Source organism: Myotis yumanensis, unplaced genomic scaffold (assembly GCF_028538775.1).
Source record: "Myotis yumanensis isolate MYYU_CA2020_CCGP unplaced genomic scaffold, mMyoYum1.0.hap1 SCAF_3, whole genome shotgun sequence".
NCBI classification, from domain to species: domain Eukaryota; kingdom Metazoa; phylum Chordata; class Mammalia; order Chiroptera; family Vespertilionidae; genus Myotis; species Myotis yumanensis.
In genome coordinates, this window is record NW_027223754.1 from 156,020,482 (window position 1) to 156,044,289 (window position 23,808).

The 23,808-nt window shown below is 37.7% G+C and overlaps 1 protein-coding gene across 3 annotated transcripts in view; it reads right to left on the reverse strand.

Moving 5' to 3' along the window:
• The window catches only part of SLC16A7 (solute carrier family 16 member 7), a 377,073-nt gene that overhangs the window by 112,037 nt on the left and 241,228 nt on the right, over nt 1–23,808 (reverse strand). The window contains exon 1 of one of the 3 annotated variants that reach the window (XM_070409838.1): nt 16,228–16,316. The exons of the other annotated variants lie outside the window; for them this stretch is intronic. The gene's annotated coding sequence lies outside the window, so the exon portion shown is untranslated. Of the gene's footprint in view, nt 1–16,227; nt 16,317–23,808 lie in introns of those variants that run through there. 3 annotated transcript variants of the gene reach the window in all.

Genomic DNA, 23,808 nt, shown 5'->3' on the forward strand with positions numbered 1-23,808 from the left:
TTAATAAAGCTATTGTAATAATCATAACCTGCATTTCTCTTCCCATATGAATGACTGTAAACTTACTTTTGCCCACCCCTCTATTATTCATATTTATGCATGGCTGGTTATTACCTATAGACTAATAAAAATAAAAATTTATATAACAGCTAAATAGGTAATTTTATTGACATATTTGACAAAGTAGAAAAAAAAAATCCTCCTAAGTTAAGGAACTGTTTTTAGAGACCAAAGTAAAGTTAAAAGGAACATTTAACACTATGTAAATCCACACTCAAATTTTCAGGAGAAAACAGCAGATAATCCTACTCTCTTAGGAGAAAAAAAAAATTTCTCTTTAACTTAACAGCATCATCCAACCATGTTTTTAAATATTTAGTGTTCATTAGGGCTTAAGAAAAAGTTTCTTGAATGAAATATTCATTAACACCTAATTCTTAATTCCATAGTTTATGATAGCAGTTAGCATTAGCAATTATGTCAAAAAAATAACTGAGAACCCATCTGGTATTTTCCTTTAAATCACCTTCTTTTCTTTCCCCACAAACACAGAAGACATGTTTGTTTTGGAAACAAATGGCAAACCCTACAAGAGAACTTAAAGTGAATTATAAATAACCAAGGCAAACATGTAAAATCACATCAGCTGATCAGTGGCTGACCGACCCAAGGTTGAAGCATGTGAGAGCATTATGGCAAGCAGAAGAATTTCTTTTGCTGTTAAATGACAGGCAAGAGCCCCACACCAACTCACACTCTTAGATATCCAAAAACAAATCCATTGTTTTAAGTTTACACAACCACCAAAGGTGGTCTTTGAAAGTCACAGGAGACACAGTCTCTAAAGCTATTTATTTACAACTTCCGTATATAGCCCTTTTCATGACCAACTTGAAGGAATTCTACTACACTCCTTAATAAGTACTATAACCTAAAATTTCTAAACAAGTGCAATAAAATTATGAGTGGAATATAAGGAAAGGACTTACACCATCTTAAAATGAAAATAAATTGAAAAAACACTAAGTCAAATAGTTTCGATTGCAGAACTTTAGCAAAAATATTGAATGCACTAATCTTACTTACATATCTTTGTTATGGAAATACAAATTGTCTGCCCTTCTAAATGAGGGAGTCACAATGAGAGAAAATCAACTGGTATTAAAAACAAATATAATTTCCTGAGCACCACATTGAAAATTAACCATGAGGAGGGACAAAACCAAAACACATTTTGAAAGCATATCTTAGTGAGCTTGTCTTGGTGATGTGTCCCCATAAATGATTTATCTAGCTCTATGATGCAGGTAGGGGTATCTGTGAGGGGGACTCATATGGGGAAATGTGAATCGAGCCAAAAGGCAGCAGCTTCTGTTAGCTACCATCTCCCCTGCAGCCAAATTGACATTTATGTTTTATTCGATGAAGCAAATTGTACACCAGAGCCTTTAGCAATACTATTTTTACATATGATTCGAGTGGACAAATAGGGTGTGGTGCTCTTAAGAATGTGCCTTGAAGATCTCTGACTAGAGGAAGTGTAATTGACCAAGCGCCCAAGCTGCTGAGCTCCGAAGCCCATTGCTGGATTTACAGAGTCCACACTTCCCAGGGGCTGCACCCAGGCTACATCTAAGCAAACAGGGACACTAAAGCAGGAGATTCCTAAGATAGGTGGAACTCCTCTGATGACTGATTTTGATGGGACTCCTGCATAGCCTTGCCTGGCATGTCCGGGATATTCATTAGTTATCTTTGGGAAAATAAACTATTGTTATTATCGAGTTGTCAAAGCCCAGGTTGTTGTATAAACATCACAAATTGAACTCAGTGGGAAAGTTAGTTTTTAGATTATTTTCAGCTTCCTAATGTAGTTTCATGCAGCAAATGGGTTAGAAAACTACACAGAGAGAGATTTTTGTTCCATGTAAATAGAACCTCTGATAGAGATATCTACAGCTTAAATAGTCTGCTCCAATCTTCCCAATTACCCTTTGATAATACTAACATCTCCATTTTACAGAACAGGAAACTCTTAGCTTGGAGAAACCAAGTTCTCAGGGTTACAGAATTTTGAGGAGACAATATTTCAACCTCGATTTTGCTGACCCTTTCCACAATGACAATTCAATTAGAAGACATCTTGTTCATGAAAAGACCCTGAAAGCATGCATTAGCAACTAATGGGTGGTTGGACTATCTGATGTATTAAAACACTTCTATCGCTAAACTTTGATGACTTTTATAAGGAAGTGTACTTGCAGCTCTAGCTGGTTTGGCTCAGTGGATAGAGTGTCCAGAGGACTGAAGGGTCCTGAGTTCGATTCTGGTCAAGGGCACATGCCTGGGTTGTGGGCTTGATCCCCTCCTGCAAGAGGCTTGCAGGAGGCAGCCAACCAATGATTCTCTCTTATCATTGATGTTTCTATCTCTATCCCTTTCCTTTCCTCTCTAAAATCAATAAAAATATATTTTTTTAAAAAGCACTTGCAAAATATTGTATTTTCATATAAGTCCCTTTATTTTCTTTTCATATAAGCCACCATTCCTTTTCACACATTGTGGGACAGGTAAATCTACAGACCTAATTTAAATTTCTTAATTTGTGTTACAGTAATCAAAGTGCTCAGGTAAGATTTTTGTTGCTTTTAAATATCATTAGCAGGAATCTGTCCTAGTAATCAAAAGATGATGATATATAAATCCTGAATACTAAATATTAAATCATTACAGTGCAATGTTTTGAATAAGAGAAACATTAGAAAAACATGTCTGTCAATATGTACTAATATCAAGTTTAGAATTTTTAAAGAAAATATTATCAAGCAAGGGCACAAAACCAGAGGTATAAATCTCATTAATTTTATGCACATCTTACATTGAATGACCAAGTATGTGTATCAGCCCAATACCTACAGAGCTTTGGAAAGTGCAAGCCCCACTTAGCTCAAACATTAATGTGGCTGAGTCAGGTCATGTCATTATTTGGAATCAAAACAGCAAAACACCTATAAATCAAAGCTCCATCTACAAATCTGAAGCCAACAAATTCCACTGATGCCTCTTGATTCTATTGCTGTCAAGCCCTAAATAAACTGTTTCCTCTAATCACCAATCTTTCTCAATATCATCCTCATAGTATGTGTTTTTTCCCCATTCAGATCATGTTTTCCACACTACCACATCACTGTTGATGTCCTTCCTAACATTTTCCATTGTATCCTTTGGAGCCACCCCCCTCCCTGCCTTTTTTTCTTTTTTTTAAATAAAGAACTTCCTTATTCCTAACCTGAAAATTATTTTGTCTCTGCATTCTTTCTTCTTTGAGGATCTGACTTAAATAAAATCCTCTTGAGTGAATGCAAATTCCATACCTTCGTAGCCAGAACAGAGGCTCAGCATAGTCCATTTCCAATCTGTGGCTTTTGTATTATTACTATTTCAACTCATGGGGGGGGGGGGGGAGGGCAGAAGAATATTTTTTTAAGTTCATTTCACCAAGCTATATCACCTGAATACTGAGACTCACCACCTTTCAGGTCTTTTCTTCAAAATCCATTTCTCTTCACTCTAAAGTCCAACCATAATCAACATTTATAATCAATACCCATGCATTACAATGAATAAGCTAGCCAGAGAATCCATGATCTCCAATCCACTCTCGTTTCAATAACTCGTTTCTTGAACCTCACGGCCATTCTGAAAGGCTCCATCATTGAACTCTTAAACGTTGATATTCTATTTCCCAATTAGTTTTCTATCTTTTTTGCAACCTTAAAACTATTATTCTATCCATCCTATTCTGGAGTTTCCTCGAAACCTTTCATTTCCTTGACACTAACATCTTCTCCCAAACTTTTAGCCCTTTTCTAACCTCAATTTTTCTCTGCTCAGCTGCAACATTGGATCTTTATTCAAATTCCAGTTCTTCCATGTACTTCTTGGTAAAATACCTTGAAAAAATTACTTAACTGGATCCTCAATTTTTTAAAATATGTTTGTATTGATTTGAGAGAGAGAGAGAGAGAGAGAGAGAGAGAAGAAGAAGAAGAAGAAGAAGAAGAAGAAGAAGAAGAAGAAGAGAGAAGGAGGGAGAAACATCAATGCGAGAGAGAAACCTTGATCAGCTGCCTCCTGCAACCCCTCTAGTGGGGACTGAGCCTACAACCCAGGCATGTGTTCTGACTGGAAATCGAACCCAAGGACTTTTTGGTGCATGGGACGATGCTCAACCAACTGAGCCACACTGGTCAGGGTTGCGAGCCCAATTTTTAAAATTAAGAATAATGCATATACCTCATAAGAAAGAAGGGGATAAATGTGACAATGTACCTACTATACTAAGTTCCTAACACATTCTAAGTACTTAGTAAACATTAATATCACCTATAATAACTAACATTCTCAAGTTACACCTTTATCTTCCTGCAAAAAGGAGCCTGAAACCTCCAAACTCAGAATGGACCTTACAATTATAGTACTAAGTAGAACCAGAAAAAAAATGGATTACCTGCACAGATTGATGCCATTGCACATTCACAGATTTCAATTTCAGCATGACCTTCAATGCCTCTCCAGGAAGCTTTTCTCACCTCTTGGTATCTTCCTGTCCTTTCCATTACAATTCTAACCATGTTCCCCTCTCCTCAAGTTTCCTAACAACCCCCATCCATTACCTGTAGTTAACCTGACCTCTTGTTCACAGAGAAAAGAAAAGCCATCAGAACAGACATGAAGTCTCCCAATGTCTTATTACCTGTACACATTTCTATATCTCTATTAATCCTTCATTCAATTTCTCCTCCCCTAGTAGTGGAGATAAACTTCCTAGTCACCAAATAGACCCTCACCCCTTTGTGATAATTTCTCCTTGACATTTGTGTTTTTGCCATCAGACCCTTTCCCTTTCATTTTCCTCTAATGTCAGTTCTTCCCTTGCAACATATAGTCTAACAACACTGAATTCATTGGTTTCCAGCTCATTCCATGTTATTTCATACCTTCATGTCTTTACTGCTTTACTAGATATCCATGCCTATCAAGAAATCCTCTTCACATTTTTCTATTAGACAAGCTCCTATTTATTCCTCAGGAGTTCCTCCTTAATCTTAAGAGTTCCTCCTTTGTGAGAGTATACACAAGGAAGACGTAAGGGCGAGGATGATAAGAAGTATTGATGCAGCCCTGACCGGTTTGGCTCAGTGGATAGAGCGTCAGCCTGTGGACTAAAGGGTCCCAGGTTCGATTCCAGTCAAGGACATGTACCTTGGTTGCGGGGACATCCCCAGTAGGGGGTGTGCAGGAGGCAGCTGATCGGTGTTTCTCTCATTGATGATTCTAACTCTCTATCCCTCTCCCTTCCTCTCTGTAAAAAATCAATAAAGTATATTAAAAAAAAAAAAAAGAAGTATTGATGCAGTGAGGACGTTCAGGAAAGGCATTAGATAAAAGGGAAGCCTCATAATATCAAGTTGATAGATGATGAGACTCAATTATGATATCAGATTTCTTGACTAACTTCTATCTTTCATATACATTTATGTTTATTGAAAAGCATTTCAACTGCTCCCTGAAAGCAAAGAAATAGAATCTTAAGCCTTTCAGATTTTCAGATAATTACAAAAAAATCCCCACCTGTCAGGAAATCACCAGTTTTCCATCTGTTTTAGAAGAAATTTTGAAAGGGGAGAGGGGGGAAATGAGTCAAGTTTTAACACACATTTGCTGGCAGGAAAATCAAACTAGAGTAAACAGAGATTATTTTTTTTCTGCAATTTTCACGAATTCCTTTTGTACCAGTTACTTATAATATCATTATAATACAAGCCCGGGGTAACTTCTGAAACTGAAGTTTAGGATTTTATAACCTTTGAACTACAATAAAGCCAGAACCTAGATTGTAATTAACATCTGGTAAAGTTTTGCATCGTTTTGCTTTGTTTTTTCGTGTTTGTTTGTTTTTTAAGATTTTTTTGGTTGTTTTTTTTTTGATCATCCAGCTTTATTACATTCTAAATGACATACATTCTCCTGTTTGGCTGCTATTTATATTTTATGCTAAATATTACCGAAATATTCAAACTTATCAAATACTCAATATTTCCAGTACAAAATCACCCACATGCTCAGAGTTGCAAGAGGAGAGAGACTGCTCTCTAAAGGGCTGTGTCATCATCATCTCTATGGATATTTATTGCATTTTTTTAATGGATGTACATCATTGCTGAGATAGTCTCAAAGTCAGCTTCCAAAGCTAAAATAAAAAGCCGAAAATTTGGCCACAATTTTCTTCAGTTCACCAAAATTGCTTCTGTTTTGTGGAAAGGCTGCTGGAAGACCAATGTTTTCAAAAGGTTCAGCTTAATTACACTGATGTGGTCCCACTTATCTAAAGCTATTTTAAGCATCTTCTTGGGTTACAGTTAGCTATATTACAAATCTAATCACACTTGCCCACAGGAAAGAAAGTACACATAGACCCTGCTCGGTAATGTACTTAATAAAAGGCACTATATTTTCCTTCATAGCATTTATGAAAATTGTTATTATACAGTTCCTTATATTTCTAATGCCTGTCTATAAACTTCACAAGGGCATGGTTGTATATGCAATACCTAGCACAGAGCTTAGAAGGCCAACAGATGTTTGACACATGAAGGAATGGATGACCATGTGAGCTACAACTAAATTTATATACATTTATGCTTGTCACTTTACATTCATGCTGAAAAAGTACACATATTTCAGAAACTCATTGAGACAGAGTATAGTGTAGAATAACAAAGCATTGATTTGCAAATCAAAAGAAATAAATTGAATGCCAGATCTGGTATTTAAGGTGAATTAAACTCTCTAACACTGTTTTCTCGTCTGTAAAATGTAAACAGAGGTAATTATTGAAGATAGTGCATACAAAAGTATGCAGCTCAGTCCAAAGCATGAAGTAAGGCCTTAGTGTGGTAGGTAACTTCACGTATCAATATTTTATATAGCTTTTAAGTGTATTATACTAATTCAAATTATCCCAGTTTTTAAAAATTGACAAAATATCTATTTTGAGCATATGTGGACAGTAATAACTCATCAATAATTTATGGCATTAAAATGAATTTTCTAACAGCTTTGTGCCTGTCTTCCCAAATATTGTAAGCTGTTTAAACAAATTACTTTTAATTACTTTCATCACTTTACTCTGTACACGATTTTCAAATTCTTCTTGAATCTGTCTCAATTGGTCTCCATAACCACAATCTTAATTCATGGTTAGTGCAATTCTCTGGCCTACATTGTATGCTCTTCCTCAATGAACTTTCATTTCATTTTCACCCTTCTATTCCATAACTTCAACCACTATCAAATGGAAAGAGTAGTTGTCTCTGAAATGTGTCTCCCTTCTGGATTGTACTTTCGAAGAATCAGGTCCAATTTCAATCCACATCATTCATTCATCCATTATTCACTGAGCACCATTTATGTTCTGATTTGAATGTTTGTGTTCCCCAAATTCATATGTTGAACACCTAATGTCTCAGATGATGGCATTAGGAAGTAGGGCGTGGTGCTTAGGAATGGGCTTGGTGGCTTATAAAACAGGTTCCAAAAAGCTACCTTGCCTATCCCACCACATGAGGACACACGAGAAATCTGTGACTTAAAAGAAGACCCTCATCTGACTATGCTGGCATTCTTCTCAGATCCCCAGCCTCCAGAACTGTGAAAAACAAATTTCTGTTGTTTATAAGCTTCCCAGGCTGTAGTATTTTGTTACAGCCGCCTGAACAAAGACAATCTATGACCAGATACTGTGTTAGGTTATAGAGTTACAAAGCTGGTCACAGCCCGGCTGGTGTGGCTCAGCAGTTGAGAGTCAACCCAGGAACCAAAAGGTTGCTGGGTCAGTTCCCAGTCAAGGCACATGCCCAGGTTGTGGACTTGATCCCCAGTAGGGGCCATGCAGGAGCAGCCAATCGATGATGTTCCTCTCTCATTGTTGTTTCTATCTCTATATCCCTCGCTGTTTCTCTCTGTGTAAAAATCAATAAAAACATTAAAAAAAATAGGTGAGTTCATAAAGGAGGTGCAAAAGAATATTTTTTTTTAAAAAAAAGATGATCACAATGAGGTCTCTAGTATCAAAGAGCTCATAATCTAATTAGGGAACACAAACCTAGAAATAAATAATTTTGAAAAATGTAGTAAAGTCAGTAAAATAATTAAGTGTGTGGCTTTTTGAACACACTGAGAAAGAGTACCTAAGCAGCCTGGGGTAAGCAAAGGACAGCGACAGAATTTTAGAAAAAGCAATGCTTCTTAAAGATCAGGAGGAATCAATTGATGAAAAGGACGGGAAGGGCATTCCAGGTCTGAGGGTCAATATGAAACACAGAAACCAATGCTCGTGCATGCATACAGACAGCAAGTCTATTTACTTACTTATTTATTTTAATTGGATTTATTGGAGTGACATTTGTAGGTTTCAGGTGTACAATTCTACAATATGTCATCTGTATATTGTACTGTGCTTGCCATCCCAAGTCAAGTCTCCCTCCATCACCATTTATCCCCCACTTACCTTCTTCTACCTCCCTCTACCCCATTTCCCACTGGTGAAAATTTATTTTTGAAACTCATTACATCAATTCACAAAGTGTGTCTGCAGCATACAAATGTGTAGGGAAGGTTTTATTTAAGATTGTGTTTAAATTAAAGTGAATTGACAATACAATTTTTTTTTTAATCTGTAAATTCACATGCTTTTCTCTAACACCATTAAAAACAATATTAGGAAACATCTGCTTTGCTAGATTTCATTCAGTGTTTCAGGTCATATGGATCCAGTATTGATATTTCAAAATGGTGGAGTATCAACTTTACTGTGCCTCTTCTCACCAAAGACAACCTCAAAACTGCCTTGTTCATTACATCAAGGAGAGACCACAGCTGACACATATTGGAAGCACAATCAATAATGGTTCATTAAGCCCTAGGTTGTAGAAAAGCATGAGAACTGACTCCCTCTTTTCAGAAACAGAAAAAGAACCAGTGATACCTGATAACTTCAGTGTCTCTCCCCAAATCAGAATTGTCCATGCTAAAATGACTCCCTTGAATGTTTAAAAGTAAAAAAGTCATAAAGACAACATTTTTAAAAAACAACATAACAGCCCAGCAGTTGAGCATCGACCCAGGAAGCAAGAGGCTGCAGGTACCATTCCCGATCAGGGCACATGCCTGGGTTGTGGGCTCGATCCCCGGTGGGGGACATGTAGGAGGCAGCCAATCGACATTTCTCTTTCATCAATGTTTCTATCTCTCTAACCCTCTCTCTTTCTCTCTCTCTCTAAAAAAGTTAATAAAAAGATATTTTAAAAAAACATAACAACAACAAAGATTAACTCTATTTCTATTCTGGTACATATATATTAATAGCCCTAGAAACTATTGCACAATTTTAGAATAAATTTGGACCCATCAAAAAATATTCAATTATTAATGCAAAAACTAGTTTTGTGTTCCATGAGGACAGGAACTTCATTTTTGTTCATCACACTTTCAACATCTCAAGCAAAGTAAGTTCTAAAAACTACTTTTGAATGAATGTATGAATTAATTAATACTATGTATAAGACTAGACTCAGGAGCATTTGGCAGCAAATTAATACACAACATCTCCACGCTGGCAGGAGATACAAATTAAATTAAAATACAAATTAAAAGAATTGATTTGTATGAAGTAAATTAAAAAAGAAGCAGTCCAGCCAACATGGCTCAGTGGTCGAGCATCGATCTATGAACCAGGAGTTCTCAGTTTGATTTCTGGTCAGGACACATGTCCGGTTGTGGGCTCGATCCCTAGTTTGGGGTGTGTAGGAGGCAGCTGATGAATGATTCTCTCTCATCATTGATGCTTCTATCTCTCTCCCTCTCCCTTCTTCTCTGAAATCAATAAAAACATATTTGAAAAATAAGCATAGGAATAAAGGGAGGGGTAAATGGCTCCTTAAACTAATGTGTTTAAGGAAGGCCTCTGAGGGGGCAGGATAGAGACTTCCTAGGTAAGGACTATGTATGTGCTGTCATATAGTTCCCACTACAGGGTATCCTGGCAGCTATCATATCTCCAATTTATAGACAAAAAAGTTCAAGTTAAAAGAGTTAATACAAGATTCACTTTGCCCCGCTGGTGTGGCTCAGTTGGTTGAGCATAGTTCCATGCACTGAGAGGCTTCTGGTTCGATTCTGGGTCAGGGCGCATGCCCAGGTTACAGGCCCGGCCCCAGACTCCCCATATGGGGTGAGCAGGAGGCAACTGATCGATGTTTCTCTCTCTCATCAATGTTACTCTCTCTCTTCCTTTCCCTTCCACTCTCTCTAAAATGTCCATGGAAGCACTAAATTCTATAAAAATGTTGTATTCAATATTTTGTTCAATTAGAAATCTTTTAGCCATCTCAAATTATTCATATAAGTCATTTTTCATACATGCAGTTCCTCTCAAAATGCCTGTATATTATTTTACAAGTTCCTGAGGGAACTTTGCTTAAGCACCAAAATATTCTCTTTACATTTTTGGAAAAGACATTTAGAACATCAGTCTCTTTATTAGGCCACCAAGATGAAAGGTATTTTCAGTTGTTAATACATGGCAGCACTTGTTTCTGATAGGGGCTGCCAATGACTTTCATTATGCCTGTCAATCAAACGGTAGAAAGGAAAAATAAAATCATTGAAAAAAAATCCTACACATTACAAACAGTTGGCATGGGTGGTATGAATCCTCCTGTTATTTGGATAGATAGAATTCAAGTGTATTTTAGGAAAAGCACTACTTTTTTCTTCAGAATTTCAGTCACTTAATTTCACAAAACAAAAATAACAATCACATGTTTGGAAAAGTAAAATTCTAAAATATTTTTTTTTTCTGTCAGAGTATGGAGTTCAAGTTAACATAAGATTTCATTTCAAATGACAAAAAGGCACATTCACCAACATTTAGAGAAAATATGTAAGTTGAAATCATGAAACTTCCCTCAAAAATCAATTATGCAATACAAAGAGTAAATCACAAATTTCCTCGTCTTTTTTGTTTCTAACAACATTCCCGAGTTTCCTTACAAACATTTAAACGAGGCAGAAGGCTGAGAAATAGGTCAACATCGGTTAAAGTTGCTTCAAGTAGGAATGTAATTGTAAACCCATGATGATGCAGTGAAAATGACTGTCATTTTTTATTGGCAATATTGCTCTTCGCTACATCATTTTGGTTACACAGAACGGTTTCAATCACCTCACTATCACAAGAGTTTTGTGTTGTAGTTTTATGTTTGTTTTCTTGCTTATACACAGTAATATCTGTGAGAACATTAACCTGTTCCCTTCCTTAGCTAATTATTGATGGGAAAGGAAGCAAAGGAAGAGTCAGACATTGTTAAGCATACTCAGCTGGGAAACAGAGGCCGGTTTGCTTCACCAGGAAGCTACAACTTCACACCCCAAGAAACCTCAGCATAGCCCCTCCAAGGGGATTAACACCCTCCCCTCCCCCCAACTGGTACCAGATTGTGTAGGGAGCGAGGGGAAAGCAGAGGGAGAGGTAAGAACATGAGCAATAAAGTCAAAATGGTGCAGGGGGAGGTGCTGGACCTTAGAGGCCTGTCAGTCTAACCTGGGAAAAAGATCATTGGCTAGGGATGGACCCCATCAGAAGCCCGCAACAGTTTGGGAAGCTGATTGGCTGTTTTGAAAGAGCTCCTGGTTCCTCCCAAGCCAGAGAATACATAATTCCAAGTGGACAAAGAAGCTCTCTGTCCCTGGCTTGAGACCTGAACTTGCCCTGTCCACTCATGTTCTCTCTCCATAGCCACATGCTAGCAGCTGCATGGCCACTGGCCCTGCAGACCCCACACCCAGGCTCCAGCAGGAGCCTAGGTACAGCGGCAAAGCAACGGATTGCAGCAGGAACACAAGCTAAGTCAGCCAGATGCTCCACTGAACTCAGTTTTAACACTGCACCGAATCTCTGGACATTGACTCTTTCTGGCTCTGAATTTTCCACGGTGAGAGGGACGGATATAGGACATTGGGGAACTTCTTTAATTTTGCTTCCTGAATGAATTTTGCCGCCAGACCTCATCCTCTCTTGTAGGTCCTCCAAAATGCTTTCCTCGTGACAGCGCAAGAACCCCCTTCCACCAGCAACAATAAGAGGAGGAATGAGACAGGAGCAAAACAATGCACTGCTCTGTACTAAACAAAAATTGGCAGAGCAACTAATGACTAATTCCCAGAATAGAGCACAATAAAACCAAAGAAGGATGGTAGCAATTATGAGAGCATTTTGAAAAATTAGCGTTCAACTCCCGAATCAAGTCTTGGAATTGCTAAGAATCTTTAGAAAATAAAATCAATGTATTTTTGTAAGGCTTCAAGGTCAAAGCCCGAGAGCCCACAGGGTTATAAAGTTTGTTCATGTATGTATTACTGAGTTGATAGTTCCTGATGATAAAAACTGGATAGACTTGCAAGCTATTAAGTCCATATTTGATGCTAAAATAAGAATCAACTATTCTAATTCAGGTCATGTCCAATAACCAAGGTATAATGTGCCTCGGGTATTAATAGAAAAGGTACAGGAATATGTAATAACTCATCAGGGCACATGAAAATACCAATATTGGTCCTATAATTTGATATTCATTAAATACTAAATATTATGTTTCCTATGTTAATTATAACCAAACAAAGCTATCAGAGATCCCAGTACACTTTTTAAGAAAAATGTAAAACTTTTTTCTGGAAGATTATCATGGAAGAGGTTTTAGTTTTTATACTTAATGGGCTGGAGAATATCTTTAGGAAATGTTTAAATCTAAGATATCTAATAATTACTTGTAGCATATTTAATAACTAAGAGTCAGGATCTGTCTCTTCTTAGGTCAACCACTAATAAGCTTTGTGAACCTTGGAAAATTAAGTTAACCTTTGAAAATCAAAGTTCCTTAATTTCTAAAATAGGAATATCTCCTATTTTACTAAAAGAATAAAATAATATACTGTACTACCTTTGGATAGCTTAACATTTGCATGACACATAGCATTATTAATTATATTTTTTCCTGAAACAACATGACTAAGCCATTGGAATACAACAGAAAAGACAGTATTGTTAAAAACTTTATTTTTAAAATTCTTCCTCTGTCTAGAATGTAGTTCATATAAAATAAGGAACACAAGATGAGAAAATAATGGCACAGTAAAAAAAAAAAAAGGCAATGACCATGACAGCAGCTTTTATTTATAGGGAACTGTTAAGAACAAAAGAGGAAGAGAAAACAAAAAGAGAATTATAAAAGAGCAGAGAGGCCACAAGGAGGTAAAGAGGTGAAATAGCTAGTCACCATAAAATATCAGATTATTATTATATTCAAAATAGTTGCGGGGGGTGGGGGGAGAATTCAATTCCCACCCCCCGCATGTCCCAAGGTGCATTCTGTTAGTGTCCTTTGAGCCCTAGGCATGTGTGCAAGATACTACAGATTTGAGATTATCAATTTGTGGTATCCTAAATTCATGTACTTTTTAGTAAAAAATTTAACTATTTGTGACACATTTCTTTCTAGGTCTTCCAATGTGCACACAGAAAGAGCCAGGCAGGAGCAATTTTATTAAGGGCAATCTAAGGCTGAAATAAAAATAACCCTCTACCATACCAGGAAAGGCTAGATTTACAACTGAGTGGTGTGACTTCAATACTCAAAAGGTGGAAGCTGGCCGTGTTTAATCATTGTGGTCTCCATTTCCCATAAAGAAATGAGCAAAAAAGTCCATGGTACTTACTGGTACACACCCACATTGGAAATAGGAACAAAATTTTCCAAGTTATTCAGAATTGGGAATTAGTTTCTCTTCGTCTACATACTATCTGAAAAATAGCATGTCAAGTCTATATGCTGGGAGAGTAACATTGATTAACACAATGTGTCTGGCGATGCATGAAAGCTGAAATCTCTGATCTTAAGTTTATATAATCAAATGCATAATCATCATCCAATGTACATACTACCTGGTAAATTCACCAAACACGGAGGCCATTAGACCAATGAGGATCTAATGCCACCACGACCTACCTAAGCAAAGCAAAATCTGAACCTGTAAATGCCTCAAGGTTACTATATCAACAAGCTAAGGACAGCCGGTCACAAACAGTCAATTAGGCTTTAAGCTACAGCCATTCAATAATTTCTTTACTTGGCTTGTCTTTTCTCTATAAGATTTTACCCTAGCACCAGTCCTGGAGCACTCCTACCCACTTCTAGTTTTGCATGGCCCAATTCAAATAGATTTTTGCTCAAATAAACTCTTCAAATTCATAATGCTCATTTTACCTTTTCACATGTCTCTCAGCTGAATTTGCTTACCACCCCTATATTTATATAGTAACAATATCCAATAATAAATTACTCTGGCACACATATTTTTGTCACCAAATAAAGAGAAACACAGCCTGAATATTCTGTAGAGTAACTTAATCAGAAAAGGCCTGAAAAAACTTTTGTTCTATACTAGAAAAAAAGAGGATAATTTAATCTCAAATTTCAATGGTGAAAATTTTCTAGATTAAATGTTTTCTCTTTGATTGTTTCTTGACATTACTAATGCTGGCAAAAAGTAAGTTCATCTGAGGAGAAAAAGAAGTGCTTGTGTTTACTTTCTTGTGAATATCATAATTCTTATACAGATGTTAATTTAAACCTACATCATTAGCTCATGATCACTAAGCTTCATTTATTTGGAGGCCGTTTAATCAATTTTTAATAGAAATAAATAAATAAACCCAAGGGAAACAAAACTCACATTCAGCTTACCCTACAGAATTACTTCAAAGAAAGAGCTATTTAATTGACGTTTGTGAAGTAACTATATTTAATATGTACTGAAAATAAAAATACTTCTGTTAACCTAAGATGAATTTTACTGAGTAATACTGATTTCTAGTATGTCATTATTAATATATGCAAATAACCTAGAATAAAAATATTTGAGTGGTAAGGAGTTTCAAAGTACAGTATAGAGACTTTCTACCTCTTAAATGGGAAGTATGGTGATAGACAGTGGAAAATCCACAAGCTTAAACGTATGGAAAATCTGAAGGATTTTCTCAGGCAAATATTTTTCTGATGGACAGATGAATCAGTCCACAAATATTCCCTCTGCCACCTTTGGGCTACACAAGAGTCTTGGCAAATTAGAATCCATCTGAAGTGTAGGTGGGTTTCAGGAAATTGAAACACAACTCCTTGCAAACCCTTCATGGAATTTACTAGTGTATACTTAACACTTGGATTTTCAAACTGTAAAATGAGGTTCGAACTGCTAAAAAACACGCGCATTTATTTCTAGATTATTAAGTGAAAAAATGATGTGCAAGTAATTAATTTGTAAAGTAAAGGACATTTAATATTTTCTAATGATAAAAGCATTGTTAAACCGGGCTCTTATTTATTGCATTGCATGTTTTGTAATGTGTTCTACCATAAGCTCACTTTGTATATAAAACTGAGGAATTTGTTTCAGCCGGATTCCAATGGAAAGAGAATTGAGGAAATAAGTTACAAAGGCAATGTTAATAAGGGGCAGAAATTCAAGCTCCGATAGTATATTTTGTATCTGGATATTGCAGAGAACTTTCCAATTAAGGCCAACAAGTAGAAAGCTGATAACTCTGAGCTGAGATTTATAAGGAGAGGTCAGCAGCATGTAATGAGAATTTGGAGCACATACATCCAGCTACAACACCTTTCGTATAAGTATAGCTTCTAATGCCAAAAGCTAATGGCTCCGCGACAATAATAAATAATGGTGAGAGAATATTTTAGCCCCAGGCCTCAGAAAAAGAACTCTGGTGGCATTATACAATTTTCATTAACACTAGCTGAAGGAGTAGTTCTAAAGGGTAGTTTCAATTTCCTAAGTGTCTCAGCAGTAGAATATGTAAAATCACAAGAGGCAAGGAACACCTTTTAGTTGAAAGCCATCCTTTTTGCCATGGAATTTACATCTAGACATGTCCTTGCAGAAGAGAGAGAGAGAGAGAGAGAGAGAGAGAGAGAGAGAGAGAGAGAGAGAGATGCCCACATTTCCGTTACTCACTGTATTACATTCAAAAAAATTTTAAGTAAATAACACTTAAAAGCATTGGAATTTACTTAATATTTATTGTGTACCTACCAGTATAAGCTCAGAGCACGCATGTGTATGAGACCAGCTGCAGTTGTGCCCTGCGCAATCAACAAGGCCATTCACAGCCAGCCCTGGAGAACACAGACTTCAGAGTTGGCAGATCTGGAATCAAGTGACCCTAACCATGTGACTGTGAGCAAGTTAATGAACCTCGCTAAATACAGTTTGCATATGCATAAAATAAGGGTAATAATATCAACCACCACCAAGGGTTACTGAGCAATAAATGCAAATAAAACACATAAGACACTCCCTGCCAGAAGTTAGTGAGCTATGAAACTTAACTGTTTCATTTGTTATTATTACCACCATGTACCAGCCTTTGTATTAAGTGCCGGGGGGCGGTCGGGGGGGGGGGGGGGGGCGGCAGGGGGGAGTGCTGAATATGAGACACCTGTAATTTTAGAGATTAAACTCTATTGCTAAATATTAAGTAACCATATCATTCTTATTTAACTCTTACCATGAGAATGGACATCTACAATATGATGATGTAGGCTTTCTCATCTCCTACTAACTGATATCATCAGTAGTCCACTAAGGTCTGATGTATCTGTAGTCTTCGTGGCAGTCACACTGTACAAATTGTAGTTCCCCAAGTGCCACGGCTTCCCCAAAGCCCAAGAAAATAGACGAGAGTAGGGTAGGGGTAGAACTGATAACAGCAAATATGAATAGTACAATGAAGTACTAACCAAGAAGACTGTCTAATTTTGTAAAAGGCAAATCAAGTGCAAGACCATTGTAGTGTTTTGTAGCATTTATACAAGGACCAAGAAAATGCATTTTGAAATCTTGTCATATCCATCCCAAGATTGACAGCAGAATTATTATTCTTCAATGCCACCAAGCAAGACCTAGAAGTCAGGTATATTATTGCCAGCAGAATGGATTCCTCACCTTTAGGGAACTCTCATACAAACCCTTGTCTCTTTTCAATGACCATCAGCCCATTAATCACAACAGTTTCTTTCCACAGATCTCTCTTCAAACTCTTACTCCCCAAGTATGTCTCAGCCGCTCACACGTTGCCTAAAATATAGTTGTATTTAGTTATTACCTTGAGTGAGCGCAAAATAGGTCCCAAAGTATACCTATATTTAGTGGCTACCTGGGTAAAAAAGAAACATTACAGTGAGGGCTGCTCCTCAGAAATAAATATGCCGAGTTATTCTAGTTACACTGTAGTGGTTCTTATAGGGGCATTGGGGGGGGGGGGGGGAGGTTGTTCCTCAGGGGATACTTGGATTTGTTTAGAGATACATTTGTTGTCACAATTGGGAAGATGCTACTAACTTTTGGTGAATATAGGCTGTGCCTAGACTCTGGTTAATCAAGGTAGGGCTTAGGGCTCATAATTTAAGAAGGCATTTACTCACCCTTGGGATAATGCCAATGCAAGATTAAAATTTCCATGACCCTGAAAATGAGTGCCTCCTTAAAATACTGTGCCCTAGCTGCCTCCCTGGCCTCACTCTAGTCCTGATCCTGGTTAGCGGTCAGGGATGCAGCTAAACATCCCCACAAAAGAAATTATCCAGTTCAAGATATCAATAAGGCTGAGGTTGGGAAACCCAGGCTAGTTTAGAAAATCTAAAGAAAAGCGGGGTTGAAAATGTTTGACTCCTACCCTTTCCACTTAAAGTTACAAATTTAAAATCACACGCATGTTAAATGTGCCTAAAAGTGAAATAATACCACATTCTAGCATTTAGGTTTAACCTGTTCTATTCCTATTCACATACATAGCCGACAATGGAGTTAAATTAATCTGACCCTCTTTCCTGGCCTCTGTGCGCAGGCCCCAGTCTTTCCTCTGCTGGTGTCACTCACGCATCTCACCTCCCTTTAAGGTCCAGATGCAAAGATACCTTCTAGTTGACATCTTCCCATCAAAATGTGGCCCCTTCCTTCTCAGACTTCTTTCTTCCCCTCATGGTCCTTATTACACAAGTCATCTATTTACTTATTTAACTCACCCATCCCCACTCCCCAACACAAACATGCACACAAATACACAATACTAATTTAGCTTCCTATGGCCATCGGCCAGGTTTTCTTTACTGATTTCAGAGAGAGAGGAAGGGAGAGGGAGAGGAAGAGAAACACTGATTGGCTGCCTCCTGCATGCCTACTACTGGGGATCGAGCCCACAACCCGGGTATGTGCCCTGACCAGGAAAGGAACTGGCAGCCTCTCCGTGCATGGGAGGACGCTCAAGCGAGCCACACCAGTAAGACTCAGGTTTTCTTTATATTTACTTTCCCAACCACCTGAATATAGAGCAGTGCTTTGAACATGTAAAGTACTCAATATGTTTTAAATAGGTCAGTGAAGCAAGTATCCTATATAATAAAAGCCTATAATATGCTAAGTGTCTGGTCATCTGGTCGTCCGTTCAACCAATCAAAGCGTAATATGTTAATGATATTCTAAGGCTACTCAACTGCTCGCTATGATGTGCACTGACCAACAGGGGACAGGCAGTGGACCAGTTGCTATGACGTGCACTGACCACCAGGGGGCAGACGCTCTGGTAAGTAGGTTAGCTTGCTGCTGGGGTCCGGCCATGCCCTGGAGACCTCCTGCAGTCCCTCCCCAGCTGGTCAATTTCCCGCATTCCTCCTCAGTCCCGATCATGCGCTGGTGGGGTCCCTCGGCCTGGCTTGCGCCCTCTCACAATCCAGGACCCCTTGGGGGATGTCAGAGAACCGGTTTTGGCCCAACAGCGAACGACAAGTCACTATGATGTGCACTGACCCCCAGGGGGCAGATGCTCAACACAGAAGCTGCCCCCTGGTGGTCAGTGCACTCCCACAGGGGGCGCACCATTCAGCCAGAAGCGATGCTCACAGCTGGCAAGCACAGTGGTGATAGTGGGAGCCTCTCCTGCCTCTGCTGCAGAGTTAAGGATGTCCCCCGAGGGCTCTCAGACTGCGAGAGGGCACAGGCCAAGCTGAGGGACTCCCCCAAATACACGAACTTCATGCACTGGGCCTCTAGTACATAATAATACATAAAAGACAGCATGAACCATAATATTTCCTGGTGGCTATCTAAATCTAAATATAACATTGCATTATTAGGCCTGATACCAATTTTTTTTTTTCCTGGCAGATGTTTCCATCTATTTCAAGTCTGATATCCCAGAATTCTTGAGGTTTATCTTCCGCAGGTAACTAACTTGACATTTTGCTATAAATAAAAGTAAAAAATTGAATGTATTTTCCCCCAAAAGACCTATTCTAACAGCAAAATATCTTTGAGCCTAAATTCAAGAAGCTATGAGCCTAAAGAAGAAAATAAATCTAATTCCTAATAACAGTTGAAGAAACAGCTTTATAGTATGTCAAACTCTCCAGGAAGCCAAATAGATGCAGCCTGAGAGCACATTTCCATTAATCTCTATCTCACCCTTGACCTTAAAACTATTCTGAAACGTTTCTAATTTTGAATTTAACCAAGAATAAACTAAGACAATCTGTCATTAATATCCATCTATAACACAACTCCTTTTAAAAAAGAAAAAAATCCTTATACAGTCAAATTTTCCAGCTAATTTGTCCTTGAAACAAATATATCTTATGTTTCTAATGTGTGACTTGAAAAAAGAAACTGAAGTCTTTCCCCTATGGACACTATGAAACTACTGATTTTAATCACTTAATCTTCTTATCAGAGAACCTGCTTAACCTTTAACTAGAACCTGGAAAGATTAAATACTACTGGTAATCTTACAAGTTTATTATGAAACAGCTATTGTCAACAAATAACTCTACTGAAAATTAAATGCACATATAATCCATGATAACTTTCAAAACTTGAGGTCACAAAGTTACTGTGTTAGGTTTTCTTGGGGTGCTGTTTGATTCTGTGACAAATAAGAATCATTTTAATTGTTTGGCCCATAGCCATTAGTTGGGAGAAAGGAGCTGACTCATTCTGAGCACCCCAGTATGAGGCAAGTAATTTCCATGTTTCCTTCATTCAACACTTGTAAAATCCCACCTTTTGCAAAAGAAATGGCCTCATGAGGTTTAGCAAGTTGCCAATATTCACCCCACTGGTATACAGTGCTTCTGCAAATATGATCATCCAGCTGTCAAACTACTACTACCCACAAAATGTCCCAGATTATATGTAACCTATGAAAGGCAGAAAATATGTTCATATTTTAAGAGTGCTCCACTAGTGGACTAATATATGCAACTTGATTTTAAACTATAATAATGTTCAAGGTCAATCAAGGACTATGAGCTTCCCAAAGAGGAAATGCACCACACCAAAGAGAGTGACCAAAATAGGAAGCCATCACTGTGCTGGATTTTCAGTGTGTACACAAACAGGGTGTGCACAAAGAGAAGGGAGGGAGAGTTGGGAGGTATCACAGTTCCCACAATGCTAATACAGTTCTCACTCCTCTGTGCCTTGTTCCAACTGATGATTTTGGCCTACTTGTATAAGGCACTTTAGTGCCTCTTATGTAGCATAAAAAGATGTAAACATGTTTGTCTTTTTCAAAAAAGTTTACATGCAATACATAAAAAATTTATCAAGAAAAATAATACATAAGTTCCAAAATTATTATCCAATCAGAGAGTGCTATGAAAACTCAAAAGAAGCCCTAACCAGTTTGGCTCAGTGGATAGAGTGTCAGCCTGGCCAACCTCCTGCATCCTTCCCTGGCCTCGATCGTGCACCGGTGGGGTCCCTCGGCCTGGCCTGCGACCTCTTGCAATCCAGACCCCTCAGTTGAGGTCAGGGAGCAGGTTTTGGCCTGATCCCGCAGGCCAGACAGAGGGACCCCACTGGTGCACAAATTCGTGCAATAGCCCTCTAGTTTTATTATAATAGCCCAGGTGAACTAAGATAGATAAAGACAGGAGGTTAATAGATAGACCAACTAACAAACAAATTGATCTCCAAGAAGACTTAGAGATATGAAGATAGAGACCAGTATTATGAGAATCAATGTAGTGTTAAGAGATGATTTCTATCTCTAATCTAAGCATGGGAAAATTTAATTTGAATGCTGGGTGGGACATTAATTAATTGATTCATTTATTTAGTCAGTAATTGAGGACCTATCATATGGTAGGCCCTGAGCTAACATGCACACACATACACACACACACAGGCCCACGCATGCACAGACACACCAAGAGTGTGATGTGTTTTTCTTTCACTACATACTAGGGGAGATAGATGTATAAGCATATAATTATAGTCAAATGTATTAAAAGCTACAACAGATTCAGTTGCTATGAAAGCAATAAATGCTTCTTATGGAACTCTGACATAATTTCATAGAAAAGTGACAATGAACCGAATTATGAAAGACAAGCAGTTAGAGGGAAAGATTTGATAGGTCATCTCGATATAAAGAACAGAATACTCAAAGACACAATTCTTGACAGGACCTTGGCACATGATGGCCCTGAGTCCCTGCATAATCAGAAATGAAGACTGGAAATGTAAGATAGTGCTTGACAGTAAAGCAAAGCTAAGGATTACAACAGTAAAGGGAGGTCAATGTAGGTTTTTAAGCATGGAAGGGATATAACTAGCTTGTTTTTTAGTAAAATTGCTGTGAGAACAAAATGGAGAATTACCAAAAAAGAACAGAGAAGCTGTGGGACCCTTCAGCTGTGAGACATGAAAGAGGTCAACTAAAGCATGGCAACAGGAATGGAAAAAAGATGTTGGATTCAAGGTTATATCTTAAGTCTTATGAGTTTGATGAAAATTTGGATTTAGAAGGTAAGAATTGCTAGGAATGACCCTGGTATTTCCAGTGTGAAAGATTGGGTGGACATTAACCCTTTGAGTGCCAATATCCTAGGAACTATGCTAAAATTGCCAAGGCATTTTTGCTGATTTTACAGCAGGTTAGGAAAAAAATTATGAGTCGCAAGTAAATGAAGTTACGTATTCAAAAACTTAAGGAAAATTTTACTACATTTGTTTTCATCTTTGACATATATTGTTTGCTGATTGTATTATAAAATACTAGTAGAAAAAAATAAAACAAAGCATATAATGTTAAAATAGAGGGACACCCTTCTCCAATATCTTCCACAAAATTGTCATCTTCACAGCAAGAATTGACCTATTTAGCAATATCATCATCACTAATAAAAGCAGACTTAGAACTGGACGCCATTTCGAAGCTTTAGGGCTACAAACTCTGAGTAAACTCCATAAAATTGTAGCACCTGTAAAAAATTAGGCAGATAAATGCCAGTGGTCAATTTTAGAACTACAAACATTTGGCATCGTAAGTAATCTGCACTTAGGTACCATCTGTCAATAAAGAGTGAACTACTAGCATCTGATAGTGACACTGCAGGGGGAGTGCGATCACACTCCCCGGCACTCTAGGGGTTAATGGATTCTAACATTGGCATGGCTGTGAATGGAAGAATATCATGTAGGCAATGGCCAGGCAGGACGCAGCAAAAGAGATCAGTTAGGGCAAGAGTTGTAGACAGGAAAACCATCATTTTCCTCTGGAAGGACTGAATTGAAACTCTAAGACAGATGTGGCACTGAAAAAATTGAGTCAGGGAAGAAAACAACGACAGAGGTTTCAGAAATAGTGTTAGGTGACAGAAAAAGAAAGGTCTGTGAAGCAGACAAAAGTAGGGAGGAAGATTATCAAGTGCATGAAAAAGAATGGGAACTGAGTAAAGATGATGGATTTATTCAGAGAAACTCCCCACATTTAATCTTACTTCCTCTGAAACTTTATGGGCAAAATATGTCATTACTTAAAAGTAAAAAAAAAAAAAATCCCTTCCTCAGGAGGATAAGGTTTCTCTCTAGCAAAATGAATGGCAAACATCAGACGTAAAATGATAAATAAGTAAAAATCAACAGTTTGGCAGAGACACATACATCTATAGATAATTGCATGATAACACAGTTTACATAAGAAATGGATATGTACTTTATACAGCACCAGAAACCTTAAAATTGTGGTCCATCAAATTTATATACTCCTGAAAGAATTCATTTAAATGTTTCCAGTTAAATGCAACAGAAATTAATGGATTTTTTTTTTTCATCATTGAGGTTGTGACATAATGCCACAGGAAATTATTTCTGGTTTAATTCACCAATCGTGCATAAACTCTCCTGGGTTCCAGGTCAATGTCCGAAACAGAGGCTGGTGTAAGTGATATGAGGCCTATAGGGAACTGCAAGACTGGCTTCATTTCTAATGAGGGGAAGTTTTATTTACTGGACAACTCAGCTGTGAAACTGAAGTAATAACATGAATTAATTTATACACTCTGAATTTAAAGGTCGAGCACTTTCAACAACTTCTCTCCATGTTTTTGAGAGCAGGAAAAAGGCTATATTAAGTAATATTTGTAAATGTTTTAAGAACAAAGTGTCTTATTGGTACACGATGAACTCCTACACGATATACATTCAGATGGAAAGTTTCCATTGATTTTACTCAGTAGCAAAGAAATTAAAACTGTCCTGATTATACAATCTGTATCCTCATTGTTTTCAGCACACAAAACTTGATCTCCCGGTTACTCAATCTGACCAAGATGT